We start from the raw sequence: 17,811 nt of genomic DNA, 5'->3' as shown, positions 1-17,811 counted from the left end.
GCATTGGTGGTTCTACTAGTTTCCCTCGTTGGAACCCAAGCTCGACTTGTTCCAGAACCAAAGCGGCCAGAAGGAAATGAAGGATAAAAGATTTCATTTACGTGAAATCCATTCAACAAAAATTTTCAAGGTGTAAGAAACCTGTAAAATGCATTGCTGAATATATAAACGAAAGTTCAAGAACTTTAAAAAAAAAAATCGATTTAATACTTCACCTCTGTTTTACCCGAAACGAAATAAATAAAAAAATAAAGACGTTTTTTTTAATTATGTACGGCAGGCATTTACATATAATTTGTATTAGATATGGTTAGCATCTATATATAAGCGAGTCGAGCTGGGTCTTTTTCAAAGGAAACCTACGTCTTTACTCTTGAAAATGAAGATCTATATTGCATTGGCGGCTCTACTGGTTCCCCTCGTAAGAGCGCAACATCCTACAGGATTTATAGGTACGAGAGGGAAATGAAGGATAAGAGATTTCATTTAAATGAAACCAATTCAATAAAATTTTTTTAGGTGTGAGAAACCTTTAAAATGAATTGCTGAATAAACAAACGAAAAATAATCGATTTATTTCTGCACAACTTTTTATCCGGAACGAAATCAATAATAAATTAAATTAATTACGGCTAGAATCTATATATAACATAGTTTTGCTCGTTCCTTTTCATTTAGAATCATCATCTTTCTCCTTTAAAATGAATATCTATTTTGCATTGGTGGCTCTGCTGGTTTCCCTTGAGGGAACCCAAGCCCAACTTGTTGTTGGAACCAATAAGCCGCCAACGAATTTACCTAAAAGAAATCAATTGAAGAAAACTCAGTAAGTTGCAGGGAAAACTAAAATGCATTGCTGATTAAACACACAAAAGCGCAAAGACTCGTGTTCTTCGTGGGATCTGAAGATGAAAAACTAACTGCAACTACTTATCCGTAGCAACAACTGAAAGAATCTTAACCCTTAACCCCGTGCGATTTACTCGCTTACTCGCTTGTCATGTAAAACACGAGGCTTGCAGTTGGTGTGGCTGCTGCTACTGTTGCACACGCAAGTGGCGACAAGATTTGTACCTCCTTTTCTGGGGCTCCTGATCCAGGTGCTTCGCTGTTGAACTTTTTGGGGGACAAAGCCAAAGACAAACTGCCGTGTATTAAATTTTTGTCAAAGACAAAATGCCTCCACACGGCGCGACACGAGAAAGGAGCTGCAGGAATTGGCTTTCTGTTCGAAAACGGTTCGTTGGTTCGTTGGCTCGTTGGTTCGCTGGTTGCCAAAGCAAAAAGGCACTGCAACAGGATCTGGGCTTTGGCCCTAAGCCCGACCATAATGCAGCCGTCTTTAGCCAGGACTCCAGCCAAGGTGGCAGGAATCGAGGTGGGGATAAGGAAGTGCTACTGCCTAGTGACACAGTTTCCCGGCCAGAGAACAACGCAGTGGCTTATATTAAAATTTCTGGACAGTTTTATTTTTATTCGCTCGCTGCTCCTCTCTTCCCTCTTGTTTTCCCTTGGATACATTTTGGTTTTCCTCAGGCTTTCGGTGGAATGCAGAAATCCCAGTTCCCCCCTCGGTCATCTCTCCTATTATCTGGGCAAAGTGCGGCGGCGAGTAGTCTGCGGCTAACAAAAGTTGTGCGCAGTCAGTTGACATAAATTTTGTTAGCCTACTTCCAGGCGAAATTGCTTACAGGCAATGCCCAGGCGCTATTATTACTATTTTCTGGGGCAAGACTGCACTGGGTTGGCTGCCAAAAAACTAGATTAAATGCACGAAACTCTGACATTTCACTTTTTATGCTCTAATGATTAATTTGGGCTTTATCCCATTAAAAATAACAAAGGGAGTGAAGGTTAAGAAAACTACATTTAATATTTAAAATATTCAAAGTAAATATTAATTTTATTATAAGTCAAAATATTCGTAATGAAATACTTTCCATACAAAATATTTGAAATAATGAAATAGAACCTTACTTTGAGGTATAAAATGTATTTCCACCCAAAAATCTTTTGGGTAATAAGCATTCTAGCTTGTTATTCCTAACTCAATGGCTGAAAACAAAAGTAATTTTAATTAAAATATTACGACTACTTTATGCCGAGTACCACCTACAAACGATGGCATGCAACTAAAAAATAAATTTAATTATGCAAAAAGTGCGCTGCACTCGACGGAGGATGGAAGGTTGCCCCGCCCCCTTTTCCTCCGTTTTCTGGGGGGCGCACGGAAATTATTTCAATTGTATGCACTTCAGCAGGAAGAGCACTGAAAGTTGGCTGAAACAGAAACTGGGGAAGAAAGAGCGGAGCGAATCGAAACGAAACGAAACGAAAAGAACGATTCGAGAAGACGTTGTGGGGCAGGCAGAGTGGTGCACTTAGGACACAGCCCGTTGAACCACCGGAGAACCAGAACTCGAGACCACGGACAGACGTCGGGGGCCATTTGAATGAGGTGCTGACTGACGGACCGGCATTTCGGCCAGGCTAAAAAGCCCAGCGACACCGACAGCGGCATTGGCATCGGCATCGGCAGACCAAAAAGTTAGCTCCAAGCCAGGTTGAAGTGGACGGGTCGAGTCGCTGGAATGGATGGCCCGCTGGTTAGGCTACCTGGCTACCAACCAACCAGCTGAGTGCCTCTTTTCGGAAATTCAAATTTCCGATTCTTGATGATTTTATTTAAATTTGCGTATTCGAGTGTTTGTTGGAGGCTCTTCAAGTGCCGACTCCCGACTGCCGACACCCAACTGCTGAAACAGCTTTGTTTTTTGGGCGAAAATTGCTCAAATTGGCAGGAATTTGTGCGTCCAATTTGGTCCTCTCTCTTTGTCTCTCTGCAACGGACTCTCTGGCCGGCCCTTTGGGCCAATTAACATAGTGGGGCTTAACCATGATTTATTTCGGCGGGATACTTGCCAGAGGAAGCCCTCATTATCATATCAGTCTTAAGTACAGGCGGCAGCTGCTGCAGGGGATTGCGATTCCGCTCCGTTTTGTGGATCTGTGGGAGGTGTAAACATGACAAACATGGCCAAAAACTTGGCGAAGGTCACGCAGCCACGCCCCCTTGTGCGGCGACTGCAGTCGCTAGATAAGAGTGGCAGACACGTGTGGTGGATGTTGAACCACCCATTATGCATCCGCATCCGCATCCGCATCCGCAGCTGCACAACTCTGAGTTTCGGTGGTAATTTATTGGCCCTTCGGACAGAGCTCCGATCTCAGATAGTCTGGGGTTTCAAACCCACCGACTGACTGGCGGTCATAATTTGTAGCCACGTTTTGTTTAATCTTTTGTTTAACTCGGCTAGTCGATTGCCGATTTGAGGAAGTCACAAAGCCACCCTCGATAGCGAAGAGTATTTTGTTCGCGATGCTATCGCGGGATGTCCAAGAATGGGAAGACTTTTGGGTGCGTGGGAAGCGTTTATGGATGTGCTGAAGGGGAATTAGTCAAATTCCCAGATATCGCATTCCTAATGCCTCAGATCTGCGCCGTGTGTCCATTTAGGCCGCTAGTCGGGCAGTTATCTCCCCGAAATCTCGGCAGTATCACGCATTCCCCACCAACAGCCGCAACATGCTGCATGCTGCTGCTGTTGCAACTGCAATCCGAATTGCAATTGCAATTTCAGGCGAATGCAGTTGGAACTGTGTTACTTGGACACATTGCGGGTTAGTTATGCCACGAAATGCCCAATCAGAGCCACGGCCCACTAACTAACCCACTCATTTGGCCGCCGAACGCCTCTGGTCGCCAATTGCCAATTGCCCACACGTTTAATTGCGGAGACGCCGGGCTTTTCGGCTCAGTGTACGAGTATCTGTGTGCGCGACATAATGTAGCAGCCCAAATTATACCACTTATGGCCAAAATCCCCAACTCCAACTTCGACTGCGACTGCGACTGCGAGTCCCGCCGAACGGCAGTTAACAAGAACGAACCAAAGCGAAACCGAATGGACGGGCCGCCAAATGAGCGACAGGCAAACGAGTGCAGCTTAACCAGGCCGGATCGTTCTGGCCGCTTTGTTGCTTTTGTTACTTTTGTTGCTGCCCGTTGGCCTGGCTCTTTTCGGCACTTCTCGCTGTCAGCGTAGTTAGCGTTGTGGGTCTGCGGGGGAAGGGAAGGGGACGGGTGACGGGGTACAGATCCAGATCCCCAAGATAAGTTCAGTCAGGCACAGCTGCGCCGAAAATTGTTCGGCATTTTGCGCATGCGTCGCGGCAAACGCGATCTTAAGAGATCGCTGGGAGAGGTGGAGTGGTGAAGTGGAGGGAGCAGCGGGCCAACAGCGGATACAGGGCTTATATACAGTGGCTAAAAAACAACTTTGCAAAAGGCTTTAAAGGGATTACATGACTCAGATAAAATATATTCTAATGAAAGATAAAACTGCACTGGCGAAGTACGTCCCACATTTATTTCAGAATATAGTTTAATTATTTTAAACATGATATTAATTTATCCATTCAAATATTTTTTTTAGCAAGAATTCCTGAGATCTACTTCATCTGCACCCACTGTGCGGGTGTTGCAGCCAATAAAAAATTTGGTTTGGCTTTTCTCAAGATCTCAGGAAGAGTTTCAGCACCTCGCATGAGGCAGAAGTTTGGCGGGGGAAACCAGAACACAAAGTGTTGTTAGGGAATGCGCTGCAGAATTAGCTGAAATAGTTGTAGGTACAAATTTTAGACGCTCTTCGAGTGGCTGTTGCCGTGGTTCAGTTCGCTTCGTGTTTTTTTCGTTGGCCGCCAGTTGTTGCTGGGCCTTCTGTCGCTGTGTGCGTGATGCCAGAAACCGTTAGAAGGCCAACAGAGCTGGCGCTTGTAAGTGTCAATGGGTCTAGACGGGTTTTTGGGCCAGCATTTGTTGCTCGCAGCGGTTGTTACAGTTGTTTGAGTCGGAACCGAAAACAAAAAACTAACAGAATAGGCAAATTTTGCATTGCACATAATTTATTTGACTTTAATTACAATTAATTACGGTAATTATGTTGTTTTTAGAGACCAATGCCAACTCAATTATTTGAACACACACATTCGCGGGCGTGCAAAAAGCCTGAGCTCTCTCGAAGTGCCGTTTTTGCTACATGAAAAGTTTGCGGTTGGCAAGTCCCGACTTCCGTTTCCGCTTTCCCCTCACTCGCTCCCTCACTCACACTATCTCCCTCGCACACTGGCACTATCCTTAAGGGGCAAAAACAGCGACGAAAATAACATTTGTGCTCGGCGGCAAAACTTTTTCCACGTTGTGGCAAGACTTCAATGTGTGTGTGTGAGCGCAAGTGGGTGTATGAGTTAAGGTACAGCTGTGGTCAAGATTATATGATTGACAAATGTTTATATATTTTATATTTGAAAAAGGTGAAAAACACTTTAAGTTTCAATAGTGCATGATTAAAAAATGCTTAAATAAACTAATTCCACAACATAACAAGATTTTATAAAACAAAATCAATTAACGATACTTCAGCCTCTATTACTTTTTCAAAAATATTATACCCTTATATCTTCCCCTGATCTGATTCTATTTATTCACCCACATCTGTTTATGTTAGTGGGCGGAGGACTTTGCAGCCTTCTAACACCGGGCGTTGCCCAACGAACACTCTCGACTTTTCCCCTGGTCCAACATTGCCACGAAAAGGACGAAAAATTGCAACAAAAACTTATGACAGAGTGTGTGGGTGGGTGTGCAAGTCGTGTCTGTGTGTTGAGTCTCTTCCTATGCGAGTGTGAGTGCGACAGGCAACCGCAATCAAAAGGGATATTTAATTGCGCCTAATTAGCCAATTTATGCTGTTGTGTGCCACCAGCAGCGGGCCAGGCTCTAAGCATATTAACTGTCTTCTCCCGTTCTTATGCAAAACGCCACCGCAAGACAACGTGGGTGGTGCGGTTGTTTGGTGGCAAAAGGGGTGTAAAGGGTGATGCAACTACCTCAGGTATGCAATTGCCGTGCAGTGATATTACATGATTTCCCAAACGGCCTTAAAGTGCATGCGGAACATTTCAATATGACTTCAATTGTCGATGAAAAGATAAGGCAGTGACACGTCATTGGAAAATAAAAGAAAATAAAAGAAACTTTAAGTTTAAAGGGTTATTACAAAATGTTAAACTTGCGTACATCTGTATTTTGCTTTTTAATGAATTTACTTGAATTCCTTCTCTCGAATAGATTTATTTTTATTTTATTAATAAAATGTGTATATAACTTAAATGTATTGTATTTTTAAAGTAAATTGTGTTTTTTCACTTAGAAACAAAAGAAAATATGAAGGTTTTCAATATCTGCGTTTCTGCATAATAGCTTTCCTAATCCCAGTCTCATTTAAACTCCTTCTTCGAACAAAGGTCCTTGGAATCGAGTGGAGAGACGACAAACCGCCCGCAGCTCATTCATTGAGTGGCCTGAAAATGCATTGAATATTTCGCAAATTGTTTATCGACGGCAATTGACTTGCCACCGCCGACAGTTGCACGTCAGCGGCGGTGGGGCCCGAAATGAGCTCGGGACTGGGGCAAGGACATCGCTGCTGGCTGATCCATCCGGCGATGACCCAGTTCCCGGCTGTCTCCAAAGTCAAACAGAGTGAATGGCTGTCACGGGCACCAAACCCGGCCCAAGGAACGACGACAATGGCTGAGGCAACAATGCCTAAACGAACACAATAATGACAGGCATTGGGGTTTGTGGGGATTGAGGAGCGGAAAGTCGGTTTTGCATAAATCGATAGAGCTCGACGAGCAGGTTTAGTTGCTGCGCTTTAAGGACACGGCGAGGACTCGCCTTTCCTAATGCGTTTAATTTTTCTTCTGCAACAATTTGCCAGCTCCTCCTTCAGTTCCATTGTCACTGGCACGTCGTCAGCGCATTTTTTGCCCGACATTAAATTTTATTTCGTGCTCCGGCATTTGCATAGGAAATTCATTAATTTTCCACGAGCCAGAAGAACACAGAGGCGGGCGGGGAATTGTTAGACAAATTCCTGCGGCTGTTGAACCATAAATATAAAATTCATTGAGAGTCGGTCTCAATAGTTCATGTTGTGGGGGGCAAGTGATACATTTGCTCTCGGGCTAAGTTAGCACAATTCGCTTATCATGGCGTTTCTTTCTTTCTGGCCACGAAGGCTTTCGTCTTGTCATTGCCCGTTGGCCATTTCCTAGACAGGCACATATGGACACTTCAAGCTGTCAGTCGGCGCATTGTAATCGGCGTCTGACCCGCATTAATTATACCTCCACTGACATGCGATATTCACACTCCGCTTCCCGCCTGTCCCATCGAGTCTTGTGCAGGGCACTTAAGCCGAACACCTCAAGAAAATCGAGGTGAAAACAGAGTTCATATACTTTTGAACTATACTTACGTAGTTCAAAGTAAGCTGCAATAGACTATTTAGTTTTTGGTTTTATGTAACACCTGGAGTAATAACTAAATATTATATATTTAATCAAATAAAACCTGAACAGAGGGGTTATTTTTCTCAGTGCCCAAAGTGATGGCTCCAAATGGAGTTTCATCTTCGGGTCGTTAATCGATATTGCTATAAGTGTCTGAAGCTGGCTGCCAACTCTTTCCGTCCATCTGAAATTGAGCCGCGTCCAGACCATTGACCATTCCTTCTTCAACCCGGCCATTTCCCATTTATTCGGGCCTTACTCATTTCAATTGTTGTTTACTTAGCTGTGAAAATCGAAAGTTGCTTCACACCTTCGGTTAAACGATGCAGCAAGCATCTTTTCGGAGCTGCGTATCGCATATGTGGGTTAAGATCAAAAACCAAACACTCCAAACATTGCTGCAAAGTATCTATTGCCTTGTGGCATCTCCATCGTCGACTTCAAACTGTTTATTCTCTAATGGAAGGCGCTTCACTTTCTATTGTCTGAGCCAAAGAGCATTTGACACACATCTTTCCGCTTTCATTCTGCTGGAAGTCAGACGATGTGAACTCGTGTAAAGAAGTATGAGTGCCATTCTAAAGAAAGTTCGGTCTGGGCATCGCAACAATGGAATTGAACGAGTTCATTGCAAATGAAAAATGTCTTGGGAACGAGAATTTAATAGGGCTTTTAGCTAATAATGAAATAAAGAAGGCAGGGGATACAAAAAATTCATTAAAGGGAATATAATTGAATGAAAGTGAAATTGGGAATTTGATTAAATGCTGTGAAGTAAAAATCAGTTATTAAGTTAATCGATTTCTTTTAGGTTAGATAATATTAATTTACGGCTGAAGTATGGAAATATCTTAAATCTGTATAGGCACAGATTTATGAATTTTTAACTCTTCTGACCTAATGGCCTATAGTCGAAATTTCAAGTGGAGAAAAAGATAATAATTCACTCTTCAGTTCATTGAATTCAAGTTAGTTCTTCCAGCACCCAATCAAATGTTCGATATCTGCCAGCTGGTGGGGAAGTGGCTTATTAATTTTCAATCGGAATGCAGCAAACTTTCATCCACTCTCCATTGAAGAATTTTAGCAAAATCGGAAAATCAGAATCCCATTAAACGACTTACCGATTCGATTTCGTTGTGGCCCCCTTTACTGCCGCTAATCTCAGCTCAAATGCAATGCAAAACTGATAAACGCTGCTGGGGAAAATGCAGGAGGGCGGGGGCAAAAATATATGTATTGGGAAAAACAAAAAGGAAAACAGGTAAAAATTTGCTTCCTGCTGCTGATGCTCAGGTTGCTTCTGCTGCTAGTGGAGCTCCTGAAATTCGAACGAACCTTCAACTCGAGCATTTGCCAAGCAATTTTCCAGCATTTTCCGCTGACTACTAAAGTCATTATATTGGCAGGCGAACGTCGACACAGAGCGAGCTGCCATCTACACATCCATTTCCATCTATATATCTATATCTGTAGGAAAGTGGAGACGAGAGGAGTGGAGTGGAGTGGAGGACTGCCTGCTTTCTGGGCACTACGTTTTGTCGTTCAGTAGGTAAGTAATCTCATTATAATAATGGGAACAATTGATTTCTGTCTGCCAGCCAGCTTGTTGGGGCATGCGAAGCTCTTGCCAGGACAGGTTCCGAGGATTCCTGCCAGTCAATAAGTTGGGGGAGGCGCATCCTGCCCCACCACTCAATCATTGCAACCACATCGCGCGGAGTGTGGACCGGAGTGAAGTGGAGTGGAGTGAAGTGGAGTGGATGGCTGTCTTCGGCGTGCCTTCGATGATTCTTTAGTGTTGCCGCTGATGAAATTATAATCAGGGGAATATATAATTCCTTTCACCTGGCTGCCTGGCTTGCCAGACGGACGGCCAAACAAAAACAAAGGCATTGCAAGAGGTGTTTGCTTGGCTAATATCTAGCTGAATTAAAGCTATTTTGCACATGCCAGTTATTTTAGGATATTTATTATCAAAACTTCTTAGAAAATATTAAAGCTATGAACTCCAGAAAATCTATTTATATAATCTATCAGATAATTGTTTCACTTTGTTCTAGTTTTGCTTCTTAAATTTTATAATTTCTGCTGAGAAAGTTGTTAACCTCATTTTGAACCACTTTAAATTGTTGATCCCATAGTTTGGCAACACTGCTCATCAATAAGACTGCCTCACAGCTCCTGTGGGTCCTTCAACTTTCGATGATATGATAATTTGCTTTTGTTTCGCCTCCTCCTCCGAGACAAGTAAAACTTTTCGCCAGCGGCTTTGATGTCGGTTCAATCTTGCTCCATCTTGTTTGGCAATTTCCATGCTCAAAAATGCCATTCAAATGCAAACCCCAAATCGACCGCATAATGTGCCACAATTAAATTACAATAAATCATACTCAAAGGCAACTCTGGCAACTCTTGAGCGTAATTAATCATTTCTCGCAGTTGTGTGTGTTTTGTTGTGTTCGTCTCCTCAGTAATTCACTGTATTCGAGTCTCTATCGCCCGGTGCCTCGCCCTTTTCCATTTTGGGTTTTCTTTCGTTTGTGCTTTTCTTTCTTTTTGGTGCCCCACAGTAGTTCGATGCTAATTAATACTTCATTTACCATTAACATTCGGTTGTGCTCTTTGAACCAGAACTTGAATTCTTGGGCACCCGAAATGTGGTTTGGTGATTTGATTTTTATTACAACTGCTGAGATACGTACTTTACTGAAAAGAAAGTTGAGATACAAAAGTAGAGAAAACAAATTCAATGGTTTTTGTGAGCTTGAAATTTATTCTATTTTTTGTTGGGAATAATTAAAATATTTTTAAGGGCATCCGTTTCCTAGAGATTTCTTCACAACCCCGCAAGCTGTTTGTAGATCCATAAACCAATTTCGACTATATTTCAATTGATCTTCTAAAGGCTAAATTCATTAGCGAATATTCTGGCGGTTGTTCAAGTGCGCAAACATCATAAATTTTAAAGTAGCAACTAGAAAACAACGCAGTTTCCCCGCCTTGTTTGTCTTTTGTCTGTTCGAAAATGTCTTATAAGTTGCCATCTGAGTAACCCCGGAATCCAGCAACCGCCCGACTTCCCCTAACTCGATTCTGGATCCAGCATCATTGTTTCTTTAAGTTCCATTTGTTTGTGTTTGCCTGTTTGTTTGCTTCTTTCGATTTTTACAATACCGAGCGAGCGAAATACAACGACTATTCTGCTGGCAGTGGGATTCGGTTGAACAGCCGCCGCCTCATTAAAATTTTATATTTCAATCAAAGTTCGCTGGTTGAAGTGTTTTGCCAGACGGGCAGAGGCGGGTAAGTTGCCAATTGTAGTTGCTGCGCCGACTCAAAGGGGCTCAAAGGGGTAGCAAATTGGGCAAACAAACGCCCGGCGCCTCCGGCCGTCAACTTCTTGTTTTCCCGCGAGTTGGCCATCTGAGAAGGCGGCCAAAGTTGCGCAGCGTAATCCGAGCTATCATAACTACACACAAGTTTGGTAATTATGCAGCAAAAACTGTAACTGAGACAACGGCACACGTGTTCCGCTTTCCCAACAGCTTTTCCAACCAACAGCCCCCATTTCCCAACTCCCCCCTCCGAGTTAGAAAATTTGTTACGCTCCCAGCGAGGCGGGCGTAAGTAGTTTATAATTAAGAAATAACTGAATTAGCGTTGATAATGTCTGTTATATAATGGCAAGACACACAAGCCAGCGGTAAGCTGAAGCTCCGCATTCGCATCCGCATCCGCATCCGACATTCCCGCGCTTTAACGAACGGCACTTACTTTTCGAGCACAATTTCACAATTTAGCCCTTTTAATTTCTGTTAATTATAATAAATACGCATTTGAGCCCCCAAAGCGCTTGGCTGGCTGGTCCAAAAGGCCCGTTGTCATTGTCATCTGGCTAATTTGGCTTTATTGTGTTGCGTTGCATGTGAGCCAGACGAGAAGTCGAGTTGCCCATTAGAATTTCGCAGGGAGTGGAAGCCGAAACCATCATTAAAGAGATGAATGCCCGACTGTTCATATTCCTCCTTTTTGCAGGAGTAAAAAGGAAAACTTAATTTAATTCGGGGAAGGCAACCTCTTTTCTTTAGAAAGTCGAATTGTTTGTGCAGCTCGCATACGCCATGTAAGCCAACGGCAAAACCAACATAAATACGCTACAAATTAAAGAGTGTGTGTTCAGAACTTGAAAATACCCTAGACTAAATTTAGTAGTAAAGTTTATACTTGCTTGAAAGAGTACAAAAACTTCACTTTAACAGCAGCGAGAGAAATAAAAAGTAAACAGCTAGCCACTCCGGAATTCCCGATGGGTTTAAAAATTAATACTCGGTCACGTGCCGTTGATTAATGAAATGTACGACCAGCGATGGCGAAACGTCAGGAAAGATGAAAGGTAAATAAATGAAAATCCAAATGCGATGAGCGGAAACCCAAGCAAACACTTCCATTCAGCGGCAGAAGCGAAATCAAGGCTCCAGGACAAACACTTTAAGAATCGCTTATGACACGCATACGCCGTGTGGTGCGAATTGAAAAGAAACTTGCGCATACAAATTGACAAATATTTGGAAAGGATTGCGAGGGGCGGAAAAGTGGGAAATGTGGGGGAAAATGGCGAATGGAAATGGTGAAAATGGCGGCGAGGCGGCAGCGACAATGACATTAAATGAGCCAGTGTATGGAGTGCGCGTAGCAAAAGTCAAACAAGAGATAAAAGCAAGGATTAGTACGTTAAAACGCAGACGACGACGACAAGGATAAAGGGGGTGAGGATGAGGGAGGGGGTAGAAGAAAGTGGGACTCGAACAGGATCTGGGGATGAGTCCTGCAACGTTAAGTAGACAGATGAACGTAAAACACGCTCGTGGCTGCGGTAATGTCTACGGCACTGTAGACGTCACACAACCACCCACTAACTCCAACCCACCACCCCACCATCCAACCACCCACTCATCGTAGTGTGCGTGCGTCTTATCGTTAAGGCATGTATATGTGTATGTATGAGTGTGTGGGGGGAAAGCCAGGATACCCGGAAAGCAAGAGAAAGAAAAAAGGGAAAACTCCTTGAAAAAGCATGTTGAAAGTAAATTGAAGCAGGAATTTCTGCAAGTGAACAAAGAGCGGGGGTGGAGCAGTCGCAAAAAGTTGCCAAGGAGCGGAACTTTGCCAACTGCTTACAAGTTAAAGGAACTCCCCGCACAACTATTCGGGCCAGCTTTAAGCCAGCAAGCGAGGAGTGCTACGCAGTTCTTTAAAACATCAGTGATACTCAGCTGCAGAACTCCACTAGCGGCCCTCTTCACCTGCTCACTTATTCATTTGACTGGGTAAATTTGTCTTCAGCAATTTGATGGCTTAATGAATGTCCGCCCCAGCAAATGGCTCAATCCCGAATGGCAACCGAAAAGCCAACCCACCAACCTGGCCATAATCCCCGCCCGGCTGACAGTGAGTGAATGAATGAATGAACGAGCGTCTGACTGACTGACTGACTGACTGGCTGCCTGCTCATCCGCTCCGTTGCTGATAAATTAACTTCATAATCGGCACAGTTATAAGCGCTGATGTTCGGCATTACTCTTCCATATTTTTGGAAGGGCCCACCTGCCCGAGAAGCCCGGGAAAACAAAGCTTCTCCGAGGGTCAGCCACACAAACACAATCGAGGGTGGCGAACTGTACGTAACGTTAATGGCAACGTAACAGGCAACAGGGATAACTTTTCACCTTTCGCCCCGGGGATGTTGGCCAACTTTGCGTTGCGAAAAATTGCTCACAAAATATAATTGAATGTGTTTAATTTCGCTTTTAATTTTTTGGCATTGTGTTTGTCTTCCCTTTCACCTTCCCCTTTATATAATGAGGCGCGTAATGAGCTCTTGGCCAAAACACAAAGCGGAAATGGGTACTTGGGTTAAAAGAGACCTCAGATCCTTTGTCAACGCTGGTGAAAACCCAAGGGAAGATAACCAGGATGTTAGAAAGGGATTTTCAAGTGCGTGGGTAAATCAAATTTAGAATGCATTAAATAATTGAAGTTTTAAATAGAAGATATACCGAAGATTTTTGTTTTTAAATTGACTATTTAAATACGAGTATATTGATTTCAGTTATAAACGTAGGATTTATTGCGAAAAACCAGCACTTGCTTCTCAAAGCTTCTTTAATATACCTATAGTATATAATCTTTTTGACATTTTCTTGGCAGTAATAAAACCAAGGAATTTCCCCTTCTGGTGAGACTTTTCTGGCAAGCGGCGCTAGGTGAAATACGAGACTGTTCAAACGCCAAACCCCAAGAATCTAGTTATGGCAAATGCCAGCGATTAAAATCTTGAATGTCAAGCGGAAAATTGTCAAACGAAACGATGGCGATGGCGATGTTGTTGATGATGTTGATGATGTTGGCGCTGGGACAAAGATAGCAAACAAATAAAAACGCATCTGATGCCAGGAGCAGTCGAGGCAAGGAGAACTTGACAAACTGAAATCCGAAACACAAGGCAAAAAAGGGGAAACCGCGGCAGAGCAGCCGAAAATCAAAGCCCTTGGCTGCAACCTGCAATTATGCGACAGCAGCCAGGACAACTGCCTGCCGGATCCGATCTGGAAAATGGGAGTGGAGAAAGAGGAAGGAGGAAGGGTGCTCCGTGTAATCCGAGGCAATATCAAAAAGCAGCGAGCGTTTTAGGGGCTGACTCCTATGCAAAGGAAGTGCCTTGGGAAGGAGGAAGGCCCTTTAAATGTCCCACTCGCACCACAATACGGCACAGATACCGACAGGAGTAATCGCACGAATAACTCTCGGCAAGCGGCACTCCAGAGGAGTGGGTACGACGACATCGAATAGAGGAAAAAAAACCAACCGAATCCTTTGCCAACCCAAGCCAAGCAACTCTACGGTTTCAATTATCAAAGACGGGCGACGGTGACAAAGCGAAAAGGTCGCCTTTGTTTGTTGTTGCCTGTACACCGAAATAAAGGCGATTAGCATTTCTAAGCCCTAGATTACCTGAAGTAGTTTATACAGGCCCGATGCCTCGACCGTCTTCGATAACAAGATTGCCCGGCTTTGTTTGCCTGTTTGCCTGTTTGCTTGTTTGCGACGATTTCGCCAGCGTTTTTCTCAGGCGGCTGCAACCCTCCCAAAGATTTCATCTAACACCTGGCTGCACTTCCCTCGCAGGCATCCGCAACTCATGCCTCGGTCGCCTTTTATTCGGAACCGCAAGTTCCCAAGCTCGATTGATCCGAAATCAGTTCCTTGCCGGCCAGGGAATGAGCAGTTGTCCTTCGGCCAGGACCTCCACTTACATAACTCTGCGCAGCTCACTGAACCTCAATGCATTTGCGGATTGGCCGAGGGGAAATCTCATCACTTATGCGATGATTTATTCAATGGCAAGTCCATAATTGCATTTCATTTAATACACTCTCTGGGAATTTGGGTAGATTAGGTTCTTTACGTTGGGAAATCAAAATTATTCAACGGCCCTACTGTTTGATCGCTCAAGTGATATCTAAGTCCCCTACCCATATAAAAACTATACAGAATAAATTAGTATTTGGGGTGGTAAAACTACGGAAATAAAATAACACAAGAATAAGATTGTCGTTCTTTTTATTGTATATATAGTTCTTTAATAAAATTAAGGCATGGACCAAGATAAAAAAGCCTTTAAGGAATAATGTTGGGATACCAAAAACTTATCTTGAATGCAGATAAAGTAATATTCCTTTCAATGTTATAGTCAGGAAGTTGATTAAAAATCTCTTTGAAGTTTTCCCTTTATCATTGCCAAATCAAGTACTCTGGCCGACATGAGTGATAGTCCCACCTCGAATTAGGCCCTTCCTCTGTGAGTCCCGCTGGCTTAAGAAGTTGCCAAACTGCAGGCATAATTCTGTCGGTAATTTCACACGTCCACTCTGCTTGGGAGCCTTCCTTTTCCCGTGAGCCAACTGGTGGCTACGTCCTAATTTACACGAGACTCCTTCTTCGGCCGCCGACATCCGACAAGGAGGCTTTATTCGCAGGAAAAAATTAACGCAGACACAAATTATATCTGGCGCTGATTAATCACTTAACAAGCCTTGTACTCCGCGGATATTACCCACACACACACTCACTCGCACACTCGCACACTCGATCCGGCCCACGTTCTTTTTGACCTCCGCGGGGAAAGTGGGGAAGGGGGAGTTAAATAAAATGCCACGTCAATTTCATGCAGAGGTGCGCAGTCGTAAATTTAACTGGACGCGTAAATCCTGCGCGCAAATGTTTCAACTTCGCGCCGACGAAGCGATCGCCAATTCGGTTTACACAGAGAAATTTTAAGTATTTATTAAATCAGGAGGTACTCCTCTGAATACAAAGTTATGTACAGATATTATAAAATGATAGTTATAGATCAGAAATATTAAAATGTTAATCTTACCATTCAGTTTCTCATTGTTAACTAATTAACATTATTAAGTAGGAATATATTTTCTTTCGGTGCATTTCAATACAGCTGAGCTCGGCTCATTTCCAGCCAATCCAGTCCGGACCATTGCTGTCCAATTGTATTTATTTAGGGCCGCTCAACTGCCTTTTGCCAGGCATTCTGGCCTGTCAGCTCGGCTGGCCGCGCTAAAATTTAAATTCATACACGATCGTTGGCCCCAAAAAGACTAATGAGCACAATTATGCATTATTGCAGCTCGTTGCATCGAAAATGAACTTTAACAAGCCCCGGCGAACACATGATGCGCTCTGAGCCGGGAAAGGAGTTGAATTTGGGTTCCAGAGGGGCGAGAGGAGTAATGTCTGGCAGCTCGAGTTGGGTAAGTCGCACAAAACTAGTTTTTCGCTGTTGTCTGTTTGCTGTTTTTTTTTTGGCAAGCCTGGGATTGGCTTAGGTTGTTAGCAATGCGCGAACAGAGGGTCTCTTCTGCATTCTCCGCGGCTCAGAAGACTGCCGAAGTCGAAGGAAGTCCGCGATAAGGTCAGCAGACAAGGAGACAATTGCACATGACACTTGCCGGGGCACTAATCCGATTTGGAGCCAAGAATAATGCCTAAATTTGTGCATGGCTAAATAATTTGGGTAAATGGATTGGTGGATTGGCTCAAGAGAAAGGAAAAACAAGAAAGGAAGCTAGCTTCGGCAAGCCGAAGCTTATATACCCTTGCAGTCATTAAATATGTCGAACCAAATACATAGAGGCCAAACCACATTGAAGCTATGACGATTTTCTATGGATTTCCCATATTTTCAACTATTGTTCATATGATATAGTTGTTCGATATGAAATAAGGGAACAATCTCAATAATAAATTAAATTTCTGATTTTTGGAATTAGAAACGGCTAGCATTTACAGGGGCGCAGCCATGTATCTTTGGAGTCAGTAGTAAAAAGTAGAAAACAGCCTGTTATTGTCAGAACAAAGAACTTTGAAAGGCTTATGCAAGTTATAATTAGTTATTTTTTAATTTAATAATATTAGATAATCTTCAAAAGATCTTTAACTTGCGTGTATTTATTCAGCAATACGTTTTACATGTTTTTGCACCTTGAAATTTTTGTTTAATTGATTTCATTTTCCATCTCTCAGATATTTATCTTTTGGATCCCTTCCAAGTCGAGGTTGGGCACCTACGAGGGAAACTAGGAGGGTTACGAGGGCCATGGCAAAATAGATCTTCATTTTAAAGTGGAAAGATACTGATATCGAAACGTATCCGAAAAAACTGACTTATATACAGATGCTAGCCGTATAAAATACAAATTAGAGTACTTTAATGCATTACTGATTCCGTTTCGGTTTTAAAAGTGGAAAAGTACTTAAATGATTAAAAAAGAACAAAAAATAATAATTAGTACAAATGTATCACTCCGAAACAAATATTGTTATAAACGGGTTTAAAAAAAGTCACGGAAAAATATTATACATTCCAATAAAATAAAAAATGTTAAGGTTTTCTATTATTTGTATCCTTCTAATCTGCATTAATTTTAATATTTTCATATATTGTAGTTCATCAAACAATTTTGTCATTTAACGATACTTGAACAGGTTAAAGGCAAATCCTTATATTAGCAATATAACATCATCGTTTGCTAATAATCTGATATCGATTACCTAATTGGCAAAAGGTACCTTTGGATTAAAGTTTATGATGACTCGGATTATCCGCTCTGTTGCGGCTGAGTCATGACTCTTTCGAATTGGCTACTCCTACCACTTCAGGGTTCAACTCCGGGCATTTGCCAAAACTGTAGCAGTCAAAACAGATCGCCGGATTGCCAGATTGGCAACAGGCAACATGGACTGCGTCTGGGCTGACAAATAAGGCTGTGAGTCGGCCAGGAAATTCGCTTTTTCGCTTTTTCCTGGTCGCCTCTT

At 42.9% G+C, this 17,811-nt stretch overlaps 1 long non-coding RNA gene across 1 annotated transcript; it reads left to right on the top strand.

The window, feature by feature from the left end:
* The first annotated feature begins 332 nt into the window (after window positions 1-332).
* LOC108094960 lies at window positions 333-572 on the top strand. The gene is made up of 2 exons (XR_001771584.2): window positions 333-452; window positions 520-572. It is a non-coding gene; the product is annotated as an uncharacterized LOC108094960 (long non-coding RNA).
* Window positions 573-17,811: the final 17,239 nt, after the last annotated feature.

This window comes from Drosophila ficusphila, unplaced genomic scaffold, assembly GCF_018152265.1.
Source record: "Drosophila ficusphila isolate 14025-0441.05 unplaced genomic scaffold, ASM1815226v1 contig_414, whole genome shotgun sequence".
In the NCBI taxonomy this organism is placed as follows: domain Eukaryota; kingdom Metazoa; phylum Arthropoda; class Insecta; order Diptera; family Drosophilidae; genus Drosophila; species Drosophila ficusphila.
The sequence above is the reverse complement of the archived record's forward strand: the minus strand, read 5'-3'. Positions and strand labels throughout refer to the sequence as shown.